General features: G+C 44.2%; 1 protein-coding gene across 3 annotated transcripts in view; it reads right to left on the reverse strand.

Moving 5' to 3' along the window:
* NEK10 (NIMA related kinase 10) overlaps window positions 1-22,369 on the reverse strand; it is a 326,603-nt gene that overhangs the window by 99,108 nt on the left and 205,126 nt on the right. The gene's annotated exons all lie outside the window — the stretch shown is intronic.

The raw sequence follows: 22,369 nt of genomic DNA on the forward strand, positions 1-22,369 counted from the left end.
AGTCACCCCCCCTCCACCTACAGTTAGAACACAATGCAGGGATACATTTAACCCCTTCCTCACCCCCTAGTGTTAACCCCTTCAATGCCAGTCACATTTATACTGTAATTAGTGCATATTTATAGCACTGATCGCAGTATAAATGTGAATGGCGCAAATAATGTGTCAAAAGTGTCCGATGTGTCCGCCATAACGTCGCAGTCCCAATAAAAATCGCAGATCGCCGCCATTTCTAGTAAGAAAATAAAATAATAAAAAATAATAATTCTGTCCCCTATTTTGTAGGCGCTATAACTTTTGCGCAAACCAGTCGCTTATTGCGATTTTTTTTTTTTTACCAAAGATATGTAGAAGAATACGTATCGGCCTAAACTGAGAAAAAAAATGTGTTTTTTTTTTAAATTGGGATATTTATTATAGCAACAAGTAAAAAATATTGTATTTTTTTCAAAATTGTCGCTCTTTTTTGTTTATAGCGCAAGAAATAAAAACCGCACAGGCAATCAAATACCACCAAAAGAAAGCTCTATTTGTGGAGAAAAAAGGACGACAATTTTGTTTGGGAGCCACGTCGCACGACCGCGCAATTGTTAGTTAAAACGACGCAGTGCCGGAAGCTGAAATTTCACCTGGGCAGGAGGGGGGTATATGTGCCCAGTAAGCAAGTGGTTAAATGAAGCAGCAAGAAAACACAAGTTCAGGTAAAGAGAAGCCTAGAACTTTACTTGACAAAAAATGCAAAATGTTATGTTGTTTAAAGAGCACCCTGCATTATAATTATGTTAAAAAAATGTATCTGTAAATACTCTATTTTCGCTTAGAATATATGCCAGAATTGCTTTTGTCACTGCCTGGCAAATCCACGCGTGCATTGTACATACTTCCCGTAGGAAGTGTGTGCTGGATCTGCCATATTAGATTATTTGAAGTGTTAAGACAAAAAACATACCTCCTGGTTATATCTTGCCTTCTCAGCCTCTGAAGACTTGTGAGGCTTCAGAACTATAGATCAGTGTGCAACCGACACTGGGGAAAACAGGGGTTGCTGACCACACAAATCACATGACCAACTGAACAAGAAATCCAGTCTGCCTTTTCATTTTGGCATTAAAACATGCTGAGTTGCAACCAACAACAAAAACTGGTCTCAGCTGTAAACATATTTTTTCTTGTACACATATGCACATACCGGTATATACTTTTTTTGCAAAGTTAAAGTGGTATTAAACCTAAAAGCCAACATTTATAATATTGCAGCTTACCAATTCTTAGATGTGATGGCTGTATTAGTTTCCTTTTTTAGGCTTTCCTTCTATTTTCATCTGGTAATCCAGACAGAAAATCTGTTGTTTTTCAAAGCACAAGCTCTCCGGCAGAATGTATCAGTTTACATGTATAAGACAAACCATTGTCAACTGGCAGGGGTGAGTAAAATTATCAACTGTGATTTATTCATGTAAACTTTTATCCAAAAAGGAGCAACACATGTTTGCTGTAACTGATTATAAAGTGTGAGTGTTGGGTTTGGTTTCAATTTGTTAGTGTATTTAAATTTGCCAACACATGTATTACTCCCCCCAGACTGCTAATGCTGCTGCCTCCTGTGTTTCATGTTCTCATTCATCCAGAGTTGTGTCTAAGGCCCCGTACACACACGAGAGGATTATCCGCTGGAAACGGTCCTCCGGACCATTCCAGCGGGTAAATCCTCTGGCGGATTTTGATCTGATGGTTGTACTAACCATCAGATCGAAATCCGCGCGGAATCCATCCGCGGTGACGTGTCGCGCCGTCGCCGCGATGATGACGCGGCGACGTGCGCGACGCTGGAAGATAAAGACTTCCACGCATGCGTCGAATCATTAGGACGCATGCGAGGGAGAGGAGTGGACGGATTGATCCGGTGAGTCTGTACAGACCACCGGATCAATCCGCTGGACAGGATTCCAGCGGATAGATTTCTTAGCATGCTAAGAAATTTTTATCCGCTGGAAATCCGTACACACCACCGGATCTATCCGCTGGAACTGATCTGCGGATAAATCCCAGCGGATAGATCCGGTCGTGTGTACGAGGCCTCACTAATACAGGAGGTGTGTTCCTGGAGATCTGCAGGTGAAAACAGAAGGGAAGAAGCCAAAGAAAATAAAAACTAAAGCAGCCACCACATCTAATGATTGTTAGGCTACAAAATAATAATAATAGTTTTGGGTTTAATACCGCTTTAACCACTTCCCCCAAGTCGCCGTCATATCCAGATATCTTTGTTTTAAGCAGGTGATTCCCAAAACAGTCATAGAAGCGGTTTTGCCGCTTGATTGCTTTTACAGGCGGTGGGGGTGCTTCTCAGGTCTCACCTGTGCGATCGGAGAGCCGGGGAATGAACCCGCCGGCGGCAGAATTCCACCATAGAGCTAACCGAAGACCTGATGGTCCCTGGCCATCTCTATGGCCCTCGGAGGCCAGAAGCGACGTCATGACGTCACTCCAGTGCCGGCAGATGTAAACACTGAAGTTTTTTTGTTGGAAAGCCTGAGTTTGATTTTTTTTTTATTTATCTCAGGCTTTCCAGCATAGAGGAGAGATCTGGGGACTTATAGACCCCAGATCCTTCCATAAAGAGAACCTGCCATGCCTTATCCCTTTTACAAGGGATGTTTACATTTCTTGTTATAGGAATACAAGTGATCAATAAGTAAAACATTTAAGGGAAAGTGTAAAAAAATAAAAATAAGCAATACAAAAACTTAAGTGCACCCGTCCCCACGTGTAAGTGGTGCCCACATATGTAAACTACATTCAAACCACACATGGGAGGTCTCACCACAAAGGTTAGAGTGACAGCAATATTTCTAGTACTAGACCTCCTCTGTACCTCTAAACTGGTAACCTGTAAACATTTTCAAAACTTAGCCTATGGAGATTTTTAAGTTCCGAAGTTTGGCCCCATTCCACAATGGAATGTTTCCAATGCAATTTTAGAGCGTGACATGTTAGGTATTTATTTACTCGGCACAACATCATCTTTCCTACTATACAAAGCAATTTGGGTAAATATTGTGTTTTTTATTTATTTTTTATTCATAAAAGTGTTTTTTTCCCCCCAAAAAATCACATTTGAAAATCTGCTGCGCAAATACTGTGCGACATAAAAAGTTGCAACAACTGCCATTTTGTTCCCTATGGTCTCTGCTAAAATATATATATATATATATATATATATATATATATATATATATATATATATATATATATATATATATAAAAAATTTGGGGGTCCTGAGTTTATACCCAAAAAAATATGATTTTTACACGTAGGAAAGATGTGTCAGAATTAGCTTGGGAGGCAAGTGGTTAAGCAAGCACCACAGAGGATATATTGTTAGAATGCTATTTCCTATGCTTGGTCCACTTTATAAACAATATAGTACAATGGTAATAAAGTATAAATGTTACATATCAAGAAAGAGGGGAAAGTGACTACAGTATATTTACTAAGTTATTATGTATTATTGTACAGTATTTTATTTTACATTTTTGTGTTGGCCAGCAAATACAGCTGTAAACCTATTAGTATACTATTCCTCGGAGCTCCCAGACATCTCAAACTCATAATTGCAATATGATATTCTGTATCAAACTATAAATTAAGCCTGGATATGCTTCTTGATTTTACGTTTATTTAGTGATGAGAATTTCGATTAAATATGAGAATAATAATAAGGGATTACCGCAAACTATATTGCTGCATTATTTTCCAATATAATAAAACAGTGTGATGCTGAATACTAACATTTTATAGTTTATAATAAAAACACAAATACATACAGCTTATATATAGTCTGTATATTGTTAGTTAAAGACTTTTGGTACTGAAAACAAAGTACATGCAATAGTTCCTAAAAAAAGAACCGCAGAAAAATCAGAAATAAATAATAGCCAATTAAAGCAGAGCTCCACCCAAAAGGGAAGCTCCACTTGTTTGCTTCCCCCCCCTCCACTGCCACATTTGGTACCTTTCGGGGGGGAGTGGGTACCTGTCCCCACTTCTGGGAGACCTCACCACGGCTAGGGCTCTTAGAAGTTTGGCCTCCCTCCTGCGCAGTAGGGAACCGGCTGTGAAGTGGAATGGATTTACTGCCAGTTGCCCTAACAACAAATGGCGGCAGCAACACCCAAAAGCCGATTGGAAAATAAGCTGGGGTGCCAACATCATGGGATCCCTGGACAGGTAAGTGTCCTAATATTAAAAGTCAGCAGCTACAGTGTTTATAGCTGCTGACTTTTAATCTTTTGATCTTTTGGTGGTGGGCTTTTGCTGCAATGAGCCATGACTAAGCCATGACTAAGCACTAAATGTAAGTGCGAAACGCGTCGGCCATACTGTTTTTTTGTTGGTTGCAGTGACTGTGTGTACGGTTGAAAAATAAAGACAACTTATTTTTAAGTGATTTGGAGTGCGGCTATCCAGTTTTCATCCTTCCACTTGCTTTTGCTGCAATACTTGCCCTCAGTGCAGAACTGTACCTCTTACAAACTGCAGGCGCTGACCAACACATTCTCACATTCTAAACCAGGGATATGCAATTAGTGGACCTCCAGATGTTGCAAAACTACAAATCCCATCATGCCTCTGCCTCTAGGTGTCATGCTTGTGGCTGCCAGAGTCTTGCTATGCCTCATGGGACTTGTAGTTCTGCAACAGCTGGAGGTCCGCTAATTGAATATCCCTGTTCTAAACCATACATCAGAACAAAGGCTTTGGTATAAAGGCTTTTCCAAGCTTAAGATTTTAATCAAATATTCTAATGGTCCCTAAACTCTTGAGCCCACAGCCAAAATTCAGAATGGGTTTAACCACTTGCCGTCGCCGCACCGTCATTATACGTCCACAAGGTGGCTCTCCTAGGCGAGACCACATAAATGGACGTCCTGCCTTTTAGCCGCCACTAGGGGCGCACGTGCGCCGCCGGAGGCGCGCGCCCCCCGCTCGCCCCCGACTCCCGTGCGTGTGCCCGGCGGGCGCGATCGCCGCCGGGCACACGCGATCGCTCGGTACAGAGCGGGGAACGGGAGCTGTGTGTGTAAACACACAGCTCTCGTTCCTGTCAGCAGGGGAAATGCTGATTTTCTGTTCATACACTGTATGAACAGAAGATCAGTGTTTCCCCTAGTGAGGCCCCCCCCCCCCCCCCACAGTAAGAACACACCCAGGCATACTTAACCCCTTCCCCGCCCCCTAGTGTTAACCCCTTCACTGCCAGTGGCATTTTTATAGTAATCTAATGCATTTTTATAGCACTGATCGCTATAAAAATGCCAATGGTGCCAAAAATGTGTCAAAAATGTCCGAAGTGTCCGCCATAATGTCGCAATACCGAAAAAAAAATCGCTGATCGCCGCCATTACTAGTAGAAAAAAAAAGAGATTTTTAATACAGCTTACCTGTAAAATCTTTTTCTTGGAGTACATCACGGGACACAGAGCGGCATATTCATTACTATATGGGTTATATGGAGTACCTTCAGGTGATGGACACTGGCAATCTCAAAAACAGGAAGTGCCCCTCCCTATATAACCCCCTCCCATAGGAGGAGTACCTCAGTTTTGTAGCAAGCAGTATGCCTCCCAAAATGGTCCCCAAAAGAGGGGTGGGAGCTCTGTGTCCCGTGATGTACTCCAAGAAAAAGATTTTACAGGTAAGCTGTATTAAAAATCTCTTTTTCTTTATCGTACATCACGGGACACAGAGCGGCATATTCATTACTATATGGGATGTCCCAAAGCAATGCTTACAATCAGGGGAGGGAGAACATCTTCCTAAGACAAAAGGATTTAATTTAGAGATATACTCAAATCATAATAAATCCAACTTAGTTGAGAAAAAAATAAATTTTTAAATTTAACTCAAAAGGGAGCCCCCCGGAATCCGAGGGTCTCAAACTGCAGCCTGCAGCACTGCCTGCCCAAAGGCTGTATCCGTATTCCTTCTTACGTCCAACTGGTAGAATTTTGTAAACGTGTGGACCGAAGACCAGGTTGCCGCCTTGCAAACTTGAGCCATAGAGATCTGGTGGTGTGCTGCCCAGGAGGCGCCCATGGCCCTAGTAGAATGAGCCTTTAATGATAACGGAGGAGGCAACCCTTTCAAGCCGTAGGCCTGAGTGATTAACTGTTTAATCCACCTCGAGATGGTGGATTTTGCAGCTGCCTGCCCCTTCTTGGGCCCATCCGGTAAAATGAACAACACCTCTGTTTTCCGGATCTTCTCTGTAGCTTTAAGATAGGCCTTCATGGCCCTGACAATATCCAAGGTATGCAGCAACCCTTCCTTTCTGGAAGTAGGTTTAGGAAAGAAGGATGGTAATACCAAATCCTGGTTTAGATGAAAACTGGATATAACCTTTGGTAGGAAGGAAGGATGAGGGCGGAGAACGACCCTGTCCTTATGAAAAATAAGATATGGTTCCTTACAGGATAAGGCTGCCAGTTCCGATACTCTTCTGGCGGAAACTATGGCGACCAAAAATACTAACTTCCTTGTCAGTAAAACCAAAGGAATTTCAGCCAACGGCTCAAAAGGTTGTTTCTGTAAACTTGACAGAACAAGATTTAGATCCCACGGACAAAGCGGGGATTTAACTGGAGGATTAATACGTAAGACCCCTGAAGGAAGGTCTTAACTAGCGAGTGGGTGGCCAGCGGCCGCTGAAACCACACTGACAAAGCTGAAATCTGTCCTTTGATTGTGCTTAATGCCAGTCCTTTATCCACTCCTAGCTGGAGAAAACTTAATACTCTATCGATGGTAAACTTGCGAGAAAGCCATCGCTTGGACTCACACCAGCCTACATAGGCCTTCCAGACCCTGTAATAAATCACCCTAGAGACCGGTTTCCTGGCTCTGATTAGGGTAGAGATTACTTTCTGAGACAGACCTCTACCCCTGAGAATCAGGGATTCAGCTTCCAGGCCGTCAAATTTAGATGCCGTAAGGCAGGGTGGAGGATCGGACCTTACGATAGCAGGTCTGGCCGTAGAGGAAGAGTCCAAGGGTCTCCCACTACCATCTTTAGGATTAGTGAATACCATGCCCTTCTGGGCCATGCTGGAGCTACCAGGATGACTGGTATGTGCTCTACCCTGATCCTGCGCAGCAGGCGGGGTAGTAACTGGAGCGGGGGAAATACATAAAGTAGTTTGAACTGATGCCAAGGGCAAACCAGCGCATCGGTTCCGTAGGCCATCGGATCCCTTGAGCGGGATATGAACCTGTCTAGCTTCTTGTTGAGTCTTGATGCCATGACGTCCACGTCCGGTACTCCCCATCTCTGGCAGAGTGTCTGAAAGACCTGTGGATGTAGAGACCATTCCCCCGGCAACAGAGTCTGGCGACTTAAAAAGTCCGCCTGAAGGTTGTCCACTCCTGGAATAAATATTGCCGATATGCAGGGCACATGAGCTTCTGCCCATAGGAGAATCAAGCTCACCTCTCTCTGAGCGGCTTGACTCTTGGTTCCCCCTTGGTGATTTATGTATGCCACTGCCGTGGCATTGTCCGATTGAATTCTCACCGGGAACCCCTGCAACTTGGACGTCCAAGCCCTGAGGGCTAGTCGAGCAGCTCTGAGCTCCAAGATGTTGATGGGCAACTGCTTCTCTGGCTTTGCCCAAGTGCCTTGGCGAGTGCAACCATCCAAAATTGCTCCCCAGCCTGTTAGGCTGGCGTCTGTGGTTACTATCTTCCAAGCCACTGGGCTGAAAGACTTCCCCTTCAGTAGATTCTGAGGGTTTAACCACCAACACAGACTTTGTCGGACTCCTGATGAGAGCGGCAAAGGGATATCTAAGGCCTGTGGCCTCCTGCTCCAGGCTGACAGGATGGCTGCCTGCAGGATGCGAGTGTGGCTCTGGGCGTACGGTACCGCCTCGAATGTGGCCACCATCTTGCCTAGTAACCGCATACATAGGCGAACAGTTGGTTCCTTCTTGCTTAGAACCAGTAGAATTAATTCCTTGATGGCTTTGACTTTTATCAGAGGCAGAAACACCCTCTGTTGTTCTGTGTCTAATCTCATGCCGAGATATTCCAACTGCCTTGTGGGCTGGAATGCTGATTTTTCTCGATTTAGGACCCAGCCGAACCTCTCGAGGTACTGGACTGTGAGGGCCACTGCTCGTTCCAAGCCAGGAGACGAGTGATCTATGACTAGGAGGTCGTCCAGGTATGCTAGGATCGTGACCCCTTGAATCCTTAGATTGGCTAGGATTGGAGCTAGGACCTTCGTGAACACCCGGGGGGCCGTAGCCAACCCGAAGGGAAGCGCCATGAATTGGAAATGACGTAGAGCCACCGAGAAGCGTAGAAATCTTTGATGTGGCTGGTAAACTGGAACATGAAGGTAAGCATCCTTTATGTCTATGGATGCCATAAAATCGTCCTTCTGAAGTGCGGCAACTGCTGACCGCACGGATTCCATCCGAAATGAGCGGACCTTTAGGTATGCATTTACCATTTTTAAGTCCAAAATTGGCCTGACATCGCCGTTGGGCTTTGGGATAATGAATAGGTTGGAGTAGAAACCTAGCCCCTGTTCTTGGACTGGTACCTCTACTATTACCTCCTGAGAGAGTAGATGATTCAATGCCGCTATTAATGCGGCTCCCTTCTTCGGATCGTTTGGTACTCTTGACTCCTGAAAATGAGGAGGAGGAAACTTTAGGAAGTCTAGTTTGTAGCCTGTAGCCACGGAGGACCGTACCCATCTGTCGGGAATGCTGGCCTCCCAAACCTCTGTAAAGAGACGCAGTCTTCCCCCCACCTTCGAGGGTGGGGGCGCCCCTTCATAAGGCCGGCTTGGGGGCTGGTTTTGCTGGCTTGCGAAACCACTGCTTCTTGCCTGCGCCAGCCTGTCCCTGCGATTTGTTAAAATTTGATCTTGCAGGAGGCCGTCGATACTGTTTGGTATTGGAGGGCCCCTGCCCAGGGGAGTACTGTCGTTTAAACGCAGGCCCCCGAAACTTCTTCTTGGTGGGCAAAAGAGTACTTTTTCCGCTTGAAATGGTCTGGATGTATTTGTCCAGGTCTTCTCCGAAGAGTCGTTCTCCATGGAAGGGGAACCCTACCAGGAGCTTCTTGCATGGGGGCTCTGCCTCCCAGCTCTTTAACCATAAGAGTCTTCTCATATGGATAAGGGATAATGATAGACGTGACGCTTGCTGGATCGAATCCTTAATCGCATCTACCGTAAAGCGTATGGCCCTAGGGACGTCCGAAAATTCTTCTGCCTGCTGGGCAGGAATAAGTTTAAGCATCTGCTTAGCTTGATCCGATAATGCTTGCGCAACCCCAATTGCAGCCACAGCTGGCTGCACTACTGCTCTTGCAGTAGTGAAGGAGGTTTTAAGTAGCGTTTCCAAGCGTTTATCAACCGGATCCTTGAACACTTGTATGTTTTCTACAGGGCATGTTAAAGACTTGTTAACACATGAGATGGCTGCGTCTACAGCCGGGGCTGCCCATCTCTTGGAAAATTTCTCTTCCATAGGATATAAGGCAGAGAATCTCTTTGGTGGTACAAAGATTCTATCTGGCTTGGCCCAATCTTGGAACATAACTTCCTCTAGTAGAGGATGGATCGGAAAAACCGCATTGGTTTGAGGCGCTCTTAGTGAGCCCAAAGCTGAGACCGTTGATACTTGGAGATCTGGTACTGGCAAGTTGAACGTCCTGTGGACCAAGTCTGTTAAAACTTGAACCCACCAGCTCTCCCCTTGGGAGGCTGCGCCAGACTCCTCCGTACCCGGATCCTCGATCCCTGAACCTACTTGGTCCTTGTCCAAGAGGTCTTCCCATTCCTCTGCGGAAGGGACCTCCTCATCTGAGGGTTCACACTCGGGCGACGGAGATCTATTCCGTTTTCTGCCCCGCATAGCCTTGGCTATCATTTTTTCCATTCTTTTTTCCATCTCCTTTAGAGAGGTGGACAGTACCTCGTCCGTGACCACCCTAAGGTTGGACTGACCTGTGCCAGCTCCAGCCCCAGATCCCGATGGTCTCACCAAGGCTCCTTCTGGGGAAAGTAGCGGTAAGACTTTGTCCGAGACCCCGGACCCTCTGGGGGAATCCCCACCTTTTGTACCCTCCGAACCAGATGCCATGGTACAATACCGAGGTACGCCCGCTACTTAATGGTGTTTGGGAAAATAAATAGTTGTTGCCCAAAAAATCCTTTCTGGGGAAAAAAATGCCTTTCCTTATTAATCTTGGTTTGTATCTTTTTTTTTTTTTTTTTTTTTTTTAAACCAAAGAAAGAAAAACCATTCTGTCCCCCTTTAGTAGTATTTGCCAATAAAAACTGCTGAAAAGAAAAAGAAACCCTATCTTTAGGGTGAAAGACAGTCTTTTTGAAGACTGTAATACTCTTCTTTGGCCACTGTGTGTCCTCGGCGCCCCACTCTGCCGCTCTGGTCCTTCCTCTCTCAGTTCCAACACATCACTGAGCTGGGAACTTTTTGGAAGGGCCGCCCCTTCCTTTTACCTACGGGCCCGCCCTTCCCCTTCAGCAAAACGGCGCGAAATTGCGCCCATATCACGGGGACGCGCGCGCCCGCCGGCGGGGGAGGGGGGGGAGGGGTACACACACGAGGAGGTCAGAGGCTGATCCTGCCGTCCAGGCCAGGATCCACAGAGCGGCATTATTTTTCTGCAGCAACCGCCTGGACCTCTCTGAGCAGGCTTGCAGGTAAGAGCATTCACTCCCTTAACATAAGAAACCTCAATAGATTCCTAGGGGCTTCTCTGAGATAATTGTCACTATACACACAGGCCCTTTTCAATGCTTTCTAGCACCAGTTGCAATACTACCAGGGAGGTCACAATTATGGGGAATATATACATATAGAGTCATCCTATCCTAAGATATGTGACTCACCTTGCCAGATGCAGCGCATAAACCATAGGCATGTCCCACTGTGACCTTCCCCCAGAAAAAACCTGCTGCGAACCAAGTTCCGCAAGTTTCCCCTTCACTTACCTGCTCCATGCCGCAGGACTTTGCACAGCAAGAGGTCCAATCTTCCCCCATCTCCGTGGGGCGTCTAGACCTTCAGGCCCTGGGTTCCTATGAAGGATCCACTGTCCTGGGCCCATATAGCACCCTGGCAACAGAAACATTAGGCCCCCAAAGGTTTCTAAGTTCTGGGCCCAGAGTCCAGCTCTCTGTGACAGAAAGCATTATGGGCTATACCCCAATGGTTTGGGGTCCGGTTACTGACCACTTTAGCACTGAGGCCTTTGGACAGAACCGGTTAGCCCACCTTAATCCCAAGGATGTGGAGGCAAGCTAAACCATGACCAACACCTAAGACACTGGCGTAAAAACTGAGGTACTCCTCCTATGGGAGGGGGTTATATAGGGAGGGGCACTTCCTGTTTTTGAGATTGCCAGTGTCCATCACCTGAAGGTACTCCATATAACCCATATAGTAATGAATATGCCGCTCTGTGTCCCGTGATGTACGATAAAGAAATATTAATAAAAATGCCATATAAATACCCCCTATTTTGTAAACACTATAACTTTTGCGCAAACCAATCAATAAACGCTTATTGCGATTTTTTTTTACGAAAAATATGTAGAAGAATACGTATCGGCCTAAACTGAGGAAAAAAAATGTTTTTTTATATATTTTTGGGGGATATTTATTACAGCAAAAAGTAAAAAATATTCATTTTTTTCAAAATTGTCGTTCTATTTTTGTTTATAGCGCAAAAAATAAAAAACGCAGAGGTGATCAAATACCACCAAAAGAAAGCTCTATTTGTGGGAAAAAAAGGACGCCAATTTTGTTTGGGAGCCACGTCGCACGACCGCGCAATTGTCTGTTAAAGCGACGCAGTCCCGAATCGCAAAAAGTACTCTGGTCTTTGGGCAGCAATATGGTCCGGGGGGTAAGTGGTTAAATACTGGTAACGCTACTAAAACATAAAACCACATTATGGTTCAGTTTTGGAACATATAGGTGGATTCAGTAAGAGTTAGGCCAGCTTATCAGTAGATAAGCCGACCTAACTCAGAATCTACGCCGACTTATGTTTAAGTGTATGCTCAAACAGAGATACGCTTAAACATATCTAAGATACGATGGCTTGCGCCGTCCTATCTTAGGTTGCAATATTTTGGATGGCCGCTAGGTGGCGCTTCCATTGCGGTCGGCGTAGAATATGTAAATTAGTAGATATGCCGATTCACGAACGTACGCCGGGCCACCGCAGTACATTTACGCCGTTTCCGTAAGCCATTATCAGGCCTAAAGTTATTCCATCTATTAGATGGAATAGTAATGTTAAAGTATGGCCGCCGTTCCCGCTTCAAAATTTTTATGTCGTTTGCGTAAGTCGTCCGCGAATAGCGATTTACTTCGTTTACGTCCACGTCAAAATCAATAGGCCCGTGCGGCGTACTTAGCCGCAATGCACACTGGGAAATGTAGGCGCCCGGCGCATGCGCAGTGAATAAAAAGGTAAAAAATGTAAGGTCAAGCCTTATTAACATAAAACACGCCCCCCTTACACACATTTAAATTTGGCGCCCTTACGCCCGCCCGCTTTAGGCTACGCCGCCGTAACTTAGCAGGCAAGTACATTGTGAATCATGCACTTGCCTAGCTAACTTATGGCGGCGTAGCCTAAACACGCTACGCTACGCAGCCGTAAGTGTAGGCACATCTACCTGAATCTACCTAATAGTGTGATTACAGTTACCTACAAATTAGGTTCCCTTAGCAATACACGGTGATCCACTGTAAATACACTGCAACCCCTATTTTATGGGAACCTATTTTAATCTATTTCCTGAACCTGAGCGATATTCATATGCTATAAAAAGGATGACTACAGAAGTAAACAAAGAGCATGTATAGTATGTTCATAAAAATATAAGCCCCAACATACCATTTTTCATAAACGAAACAGCTTCCAAAATCACTCAGAAACAGAAGTGCTTTATACATTTAATGCTAGCCATAGTGTAGCATTTTCATTGTATTAAAGGCACAAAGCACTTCTTGCATAAATGTGTATTATCTTATCGAGAATGGCGATTAAGTATCACAGCAATGCACTTTAATATGTCTCGAATGCAGAAAATCTTTGAATATTGACAGTCAACATCAGTCAATACGTAGGCTCTATAATGAAAAAAATGCATTTAATTCTTACAGATTTTTCTTACTCTTCATTAATCTCATTATCCAAAACAAATTCAGTTGTCTGGGAAATATTTTAAAGTGCTAAAGCTAATTACTGTTAATAAGACATGTGAATTCCCAAGTGTGCTAGGCTATGATTTCATCCTATGTAATGGGCTTCTATTCATCCAAATAGCAAATAATGCATTACAAGGGTGCATTGGACAGATCACCGAAATCACCAATACTATTAGGGTGAAAAGTTATTGGTAATGGCCTTTACTGTAAAATAAGGTGAAAAGTTTGTCCTTTAAAGCTAACAAAGTGGTCAGTGGTGGCTATTTAACATGGCATTGCTAAAATAGGTATGCGGTGCAAGGGGACAGCAGAAAATCAGGTTTGTTTTACAGAAAATGATGGACCTATTCTTATTTGTTGTAAAGGGTTCGTGCACGTTGTACTCCTTTTTTTTTTTTTAAAAAGTGAATAAGTTCAGTTCAATAACAGTTTAGAAATGTGCATAGGATTTTGTTTAGCATTGCAGCAATTTCATGAACACTGTCTAACTGGAAAGATTTCAATTGTTTAGTAAAAATTGTTCTCTATTTTAACATTATATTACAAGTGAGATTTCATTCTAAGGTACATCGTTATGACCCTGGCTGTCTAGAAAGTTTGCATTTTTAATCTTTCTCATTTAACAGATAAATGTTAATTCAGTTTTATGCTTTTAACAATGAATAACAGAATACAAAACTACAATGTCCTGGAGTCTAATTGTAGCCATACCAGCCTATGCAGCTTCCATAGTCTTCCAGGGTACCCAGGATAGAAGGGCCCCTGAATAGGGATGGGCTAAACAACCCCCTGTTCGATCCCGCCAGAACTTACAAGCAACGCAAAAGTTTAGACCCGAACCGCAAACCCTATTAAAGTCTATGGGACCCAAACTTGAAAAATCAAAAGTCCCCATTTTGAAGGCTTATATGCAAGTTGTTGGCCAGAAAAAGGGTATGGGGGCCCAGGTATTGTCCTGGGGGACATGTATTAATGCAAAAAAAAAACATTTAAAAAAGATCGTTTTTAAAGGAGCAGTGACTTTAATGATGCTTAAAGCGGTGGTTCCCCCTTAAAAACAACTTTTTTTTTTCCACTGCCCCCCCCACATTCCATCACGATTAAGGCACATATTTTTTTTTTCCTGCTGTCACGGTTGGCGAAAGGAGCCGAACGGCGAGTCGGCGCTATACTGCGCATGCGCATCGCCGTTCGGCTCCTTTCGCCAATCGTGACGCGGCTTACGCGACGGGGGGGAGCTAGTTTTTGGGCAAAACGTCAATCAACACCATGTGAGGAACGCCCACTCCCGCGGGACTCGCAACCCGGATGCACAGGTGAATATGCTGTAGTAAGGTATGTACAGCAGGAAAAAAAAATATGTGCAAAATCGTGATGGAATGTGGGGGGGCAGTGGAAAAAAAAAGTTGTTTTTAAGGGGGAACCACCTCTTTAACTACTTCCCACACTGCACATAAATGACCAGATGAGGACTTCTTCCTTCTGAGTGGGCGTTCCTGGATATCCCTCAGAAGCAGCGGGTTCGCACGGCTGCACGGGCACGCAGCCGTGCAATCCCAATGCGATCGTGTCACCCTGACACTGCGCATCTCGGATCGGCAGGAGGGCTCTATGATTGGCCCTCCTGATCACATGATGGCTGTGTCCAATCACAGCCATAATGTGATGTAAATAGAGAGCCAGTTGCTAGGCGATCAGCTCTCCTTCTCCTCACACAGAGCTTGTCATTGAGGGGACGGAGAGCGGATCTCTGCAGCCAGCTGGTAATCAGTGTGTATGAGCTTATTTACAGCTTTAGACACACTGATCACTGGGCTAGTGTCCCCCAAAACAGTGTCCCCACACAGTAAAAACACCTGTCCCACATATGTCCCTGTAAAATCATATGTCCTAGTGATCATCTGCAAACATCTGTCCGTGATCATCTGCGCACACATCTCTACACATCTCTACATGACCATCTGTGCACATCTGTCCAAACTCCAAAGACATGCTGGTAGGTTATTTGGCTTCTGCTTAAATTGGCCCTAATATATGAATATGAGTTAGGGACTTTAGATTGTAAGCTCCTCGAGGGTAGGGACTGATGTGAATGTACATTGTATATGTAAAGAGCTGCGTAAATTGACGGCGCTATATACGTACCATAATAATAATAATAATCTGTCCATGATAACGCAAACCAATTATTATACACTTATCAGGATTTTTACCAAAAGACGTAGCAGAATATAATTTGACCTAAATGTATGACGAATTTGATTTTATTGGATCTCTTTTAAAACAGAAAGCAGAAAATTTTGTTTTTTTAAATTTTCTCTTTTTTCGCTTATATCAGTACCGTGTATAGAACCTGCTACAGCAAAACTGACATTTTTTTTTAAAATTACATTTAAATTGATTTTCCCTGTAAGCTTTCTTTATTTAGTAAAAAACGTCATAAACGGATAAATTCAGGTGTCTCTTTGGCAGACTTTGGATGGAAAAAAACATTTTGCACCACAGTGAACAAGTCTTATGTGAACGAGCCAGGTCAAGAATAACAATAGTTTTGTTAGATAAAGTCTGGTGTCTCTTTTGCAGACTTTGGATAGAAGTAACAGGTGCAGAAAAATTGTTCTTTGGGTGTTGGTGGTGCCTTCACATTGTAATCATATAGAGGTAGTCTTGGTGGTGCCTTCACCCTGTAACCTTATAGAGGAACTCTTGGTAAAAGCAAGAATTGTCCTTGCTGTAAAAAAAATTCAATTGTATGCCTCGGTAAAACAGTCTAAAGCAGGACTGTAGACATCAAGTGAAATAAAGAAGAACAAGGCTCAATTTGATTTGATTAAAAAAAAAATTTAACCACTTGCCGACCAGCAGCTGCACTATACTGTGGCAGGTCGGCACGTTCCCTGGGAATCGCTGTAGATGTACGTCGGCCCTTCAAACAGCTCTAGCAGGCCTGCTGCATGGCGGGGGAACACAATGCGCGTGGCTGGCGGCCACAATGTCCTCCAGCCACACACGATTGTGGGCACGAGAGCCAGAGCGGGGATGTGTGTGTAAATACACACAAACATCCCCATTCTGTCAAGCTCTATTTGTGGGAGAAAAAGAACATACATTTTGTTTAGGTACAGTACAGTGTTGCATGACCGTGCAATTGGCGGTTAAAGTGACGCAGTGTCATATCGCAAACAATGGCCTGGTCCTTAAGTGGTTTAATGACATAATTTATAAACTACTTGATGGCCCAGCTTCGGGGTTACACTCCATCTATCCCGTAGAATGCATGTGCTTCCACTATGGAGGCTCTCATAAATTTCCAAGAGTTAGGACTGCAGAAATATTGCAGTGCCTTGTAGCGGCTCTGCAGCTTATCCATGTATTTGTAAATGTTAACTAACTAAACTCCTGTTTTTAACGCAAACTGCTAGACAGGATAATTTGGTTGGTAGCAGATTGGCTGCCAAGTTGAGCTAAGAATTTTCTTTGAATTTGTTTTGCATGCTTTGCCCTTCCATGTGCTCCTTGCTGTGAAGGCTAGTTATAGGTGGGGCAGTGGGCAGTTGTTTGTTACTGATGTAATATTAGTGAGAGGACACACTGAACACGTTTGCTGCCATTGTGCTATGTGCTGGGTGCCCCTGTGCCTTTAAGGAGGACTAGGCTACCTTCAGGCTCACCTGCCCTCCATCTATCCATTAGAATGCATGTGCTTCCACTATGGAGGCTCTCATAAATTTACAAGAGTTAGGACTGTAGAAATATTGGGGTGCCTTGGAGCGGCTTTACAGCTTACGCATTTATTTTCAAATGTGTCCTAAATTAACCTCTGTTTTTAACGGAAACTGTTAGACAGGATAATTTAGTTGGTAGCAGATTGGCTGGTAAGTGAGCTGGGAATTTCTTTGGTTTTGTTTTGTATACATTTACCTACAGCCTAATTACATACATTTTAATAAAGCAATTAACATGATTTTTTTCTGACATGTGTTACACCCTCTAGTGGAGGGTAGAATCCGTTATTCTACTTCCTGAATCAGAAAAATGAATCTCAATGTAAAAAAATTCCTTCTGTATTCTTTAGTACCCGTTGACAATGAACAAAAATTGAACACTTAACGTAATAGCTATTTCTCATATTCAAATGGTCTTAAAAAATGTTTCATGGGGTTCACAGCTAATATTGTTGTTCCTCATAGTAACCACTCAGTACCTGCAAGGCCACTGCTACATTGTAACATTTTTAAAAGCATAAAAACAAGAACAGGCTGCCTCTTACATTGAATATAATCTCTAACAATTTAGTAATAAATTGTATTACTTTCTATATTTAATGTCTAGTGAATCTCGCCACCACTTACCTGAATGTGGTTTTCCAGCTGAAAAAGACTGGGGACCTTTACTCTACCAGATACTCAAAGTGTAAAAAAAAAGAAATTACTTCAAAAAGGAAAAATGATTCATAGCAAAATAGAAATGTATTTGAAAAATGCATGAGCCAAAGCACTCAAATGTTTCCAATAATAGAAAGTGTTAAAATCAATTTGTTGACAATTTCCTAAGGTCAAACTCTCCAAGTAACAAAGCATGAACAAGTGCAAAATAAGATACTGTTCTTATTCAAGCAGAAAAGTTAAAATGACAAATGGAGACTTCCAAAATGTTTAACGTATTATTGTGATAATGTTTGTAGAAAAATTACCTCAAGGTGACCTATATAGTTAAACTGTTCTCATAGTGTGGTCTATACCATTTGGAGGGCATTTATAATTTAATAAACTAAGATAGACATACAATATTAACATACACTAAAAGAATGTGTGATAGATAGATAGATAGATAGATAGATAGATAGATAGATAGATAGATAGATAGATAGATAGACCTGTTCACGACATGCGGACTCAAAGCAGCATGATGACGTGGTGCACGTGAGGCACGCACGCCGAGGGAGGAGCAGCCCGCGCCACGGACCTGACCTGGTGGATGGACGATGCCGGAAGATCGGAGGATGTACCAGCTGCAGAGGCTACGACGCAGAGAGGGAGTCTGCTGAGCCGTTAGTCTGCCGATCGTCCGAACTGCTCTCCCCCGCTGCTCAATCGGGATCCCCCTCTCCTCCTCCCCCCCCCGCCCCCTGAAGGAGATAACGGTCCGACCGGCATAGGGAGGAAGGAACGGGAGCTACAGATCTTGGTGGGTGCTCCTGGCTTTTGGCCCCCCCGCGGATTCCGACGCCTCTCCCGGCTACCATAAACCTTGAACAGCACACAGGTAATATCCATGCTTGTTACATACACTGTATCGCAGAAGTAGCCTGTATAGGCAAATTGAGCAACCGGGTCAATCTGCAAACTGAGGGATCGGTAAGAACTGCTGTATGCCATCACTGCCTATGTCTTCTTATTGCTCATGTTAGAATGCCATATGTGACAGCATGACATCAGAATAACCCCCCAACAACTCAAGTATTTAGTTGACAACTTACTAACCAAGCTACAACTTCCCTCTACATAAATTCCTCCACCACATCAATGATTAGTTGATTACAGGTCACTTCGCTATAAATGCTGACGGTGCTCGTACAGGGAAGGGGGGTTTAGTTAGGTGAAGCATACCTTGGGATCCGCGGTCTGGCCCTGCCCAATGCTTTTAGGCGCCGACTTATTCAAGAGGCATTAGTAACTCGAGATGCTTTGCGCCCTTCCCTGAGAAATTATAGTGTGACAGGGTCGGATTACTTGTGGGAAAGCTCGACTCCATGAGATATATTTTATCCACACTAGTCCACGGCATATAAACTTCTTAGCCCAGTGCGTGGGGTAACGGAATCTGATGGATGGACAATAAGGCGAGAACGCGGTGAGAGGAGAGAGAGTGTGACTCTGAGGCTGTTCTTATAAGCGCAAACCCTCGAAGGGTACTAAACTACCTGCATCCACTCATAAGCACATAAAATTTTTTGACATACTCCAACCATAGCAAGCTGTTGCCCAAGCACTCCTCAGTACTCCCAGCCCGGGTGGATACCAACGTTAAAGGGGGCATTGTCGTTCCCTCAGGACGAGGTCAATGGGCAACGGGACTTAGCCTGCCAGGTTGTTCGTAGTTGAGCGCTCCACCTGGTGGTGACAAATTCTATGAGAGAGAGGATAGCATAAATAACCCAAGACGTGGCACTCTCTTAACTGCGTGCATTCTGGAGACTGGGTCCTAGAGCACCCTAGGTCCCCCAGTGGTTACACTTAGAAGGCTCAGATCGATAGCACGCTTAAAACAGTAGGTGGGTGAGCTTCCCCCTTGGTTACGGTCCAGCGACACGGGATGACCTTCTGTTCCCCTAGAACCCTAGCGTAAAACTCTTTGAAGTAGAAGCTTTCACTCCCCGGCTCCGTTTTCCCTCCCAAAAATAAAATAAAAACTATCATCAAAAAAAAAAGAAAGAGGGGAGAGGGTGATCACCTATCGTCCAAACTGGGGAAGCGCATTAGAGGGACAAAGAAATACAGCATGAATAAATCTACAAGGGGGGCCGCCCCGAAAATTCCAAAAGATAATCCCTCCACTAGTACGATCAGACACTACATGACCCCCGACGGGAGTTCTAAGAGCACAGGTCCGCTAAAAAAAGCTGAAAAAACCGGGACAACTAAAAAGGGAGTAGGGGGGGCGGTTACCCCAATGGTGGACACATCAATAGAATATGAACATGAAGTCAGTCAAATGGACGACCCCAGACCGGACACCCATATCCCCACAAAGGGGGAACTAGATGGGATGCTAAAGAGTTTGGAAAACGCGATAAGAGAAGAAATTAGTACATTAAGAAAAGATTTATTTCATATGTTGGAACGAGTAGAGGAAGTTGAAAAAAAAATGGAAAAACAGGATCTAGAATTAAACAAATTAAAAAACCAACACCAGACCATGAAACAAAACCAGAGGTGGCTGCAATACCGCTTAGAGGACCAAGAGAACCGGAATAGAAGACAAAATCTAAGAATACGATCCATCAAGGAGGAGAAAGGTGAAGATTTGAGAAAAATCCTTAACGACCTGTTTCTCCCCCTCTTAGATAATGGCATGGAGGGCCCCCTCAAAATAGAACGGGTACATCGGGTAGGAAAGATGAGAGAGGGAGGAGGCAAATGGCCTAGGGATATTATCGTTAGGTTCAGATATTTCGAAGATAAGGATGAGATCTGGTCAAAATTGAGAAGAAAGCCCCCTCTATGCTACGACGGGACTGTGATCCAGATATTTACGGACCTAGCCTGGGAGACCCTGGCCAGAAGAAGGTACCTTAAACCCCTTCTAGAACAGATACGCCAGCTCAATATTAAGTATCAATGGGGGTTCCCGGCATGCCTGATAGGCCACAAAGAGGGGGTCTCAGCGAAGTTGATATTTCCTGAGGACTTGGTAGGGTTTTGTCGCAAATTGGATATGCCCGTGCTGGAGATTCCTGACTGGGTTGAATAGTCAAATGACTTAGACCCCTCCTCTAGGTGTTGAGAGGGGTCCGGCTGGGGGCGATTGGGGGGGGGGGGGGGGGGGGGGGGGGGGGGGGGATTGGGAGGAGGAGCAAGGAGGCCAGGTCCGCAACCCTACCCATATAAGATCAACCCCCAGAAGAATACTCTGAGGGGAATATGGGAGGGCGGGGCGTTGGGAGGCCCCACCTCATACATGAGAACCGACGGGTAGGGGAGATCGAGGATCCCTACGGTTCAGAGGCGATGTCTAGGCCTGGGTGGAGGGGGGAGGAGGGAGGCGGGTGGGGTGGGGGTTCAGGAAGGGGAGAGGGAGATGTGTGGGTTAGGAAGAGGAGAAGGATTCTCCATCTCCAAAACAGGGAGGGAATAGGTAAATGGCTCCAGGAATCTCATGGAAAGTTCAGCAGGAAATGATCTAGTTATAGAAAATGACAGAAGTAAAATTTTTATCGTATAATGTAAAGGGATTAAATTCAGTTGTTAAAAGACTAAAGGTCCTTGCCGAGATTGAACAACTTAGAGCGGACGTTGTCTTTATCCAGGAATCCCATTTAACCATAGACGCGAATATCAAGCTTTTTTCCCCTGCATACCCCACTTGGTTTTACGGGGACTCCATCTCAAAACGCGCTAGGGGCGTGGCAATTGGGTTCACAAAGGGGTTCGGGTTCACCCTTGAGGCAAGGATGACAGACCCAGAAGGGAGATTTTTATTTCTTAGGGGAAGGATTGATAACATAGTCTATACCTTAGCAAATATTTACGCCCCAAATGTACACCAAACCCAATACTTAGGGAAAATTCTGGGGAAATTGAATGATTTCGCTGAGGGGTATATAATCCTGATGGGTGATTTGAATTTCGTCTTCGATCCGAAAGAAGATAGCACGTTCCGTGGGAGGGAGACAAGAAATGTGCATTTACAAAGAATTAAACGAAAGATTCATGACTGCCAACTAGTTGATGTCTGGCGGATTTTCCATCCAAACGAACATGATTACACGTTTTACTCTCCTCCCCACGGAACATACTCCAGAATTGACTACATCCTGGCGGATCATAGGCTGCTGGACTCTATTACGGAGACGGACATAGGTATTATGACAGTGTCAGATCACGCTCCAATCTCCATGAAAATTAAATTATCTATACAAAAGAGACAGCGGCCGTTGTGGCGCCTAGATGATAGCCTGATACGCGATGAAGGAGGGGCATGTAGGGTGGAGGCGGAATTAAAACAATTTTTTCTTATCAATGACACGGAAGGGATTACTAGCGCAACCCTTTGGGAGACGCACAAAGCATACATCAGAGGAATTCTAATTGCGGAGGGCGTTAAAAAAAAAAAAGAGAGGAAAAGTAAAGCAAACACCCTGATTAAAGAAATAGAGTCCCTAGAATGCAAACACAAAGCGCAGGCATCAAAAGAGATTTATCATAATCTAATTATAAAAAGAGATGCTCTCAAGGATATCATGGAACAGGAAGCGAGAAATAAATTAAAATGTATCTCCAAAGAGAGATATCTTTGGGGTAATAAACCAAGCAAGCTCCTAGCTAAAATGGCTCAAAAAAAGAAAGCGAGAAATTATATTGAAAAAATTAAAAGGAAA

This window comes from Rana temporaria, chromosome 5 (assembly GCF_905171775.1).
Source record: "Rana temporaria chromosome 5, aRanTem1.1, whole genome shotgun sequence".
NCBI lineage: Eukaryota > Metazoa > Chordata > Amphibia > Anura > Ranidae > Rana > Rana temporaria.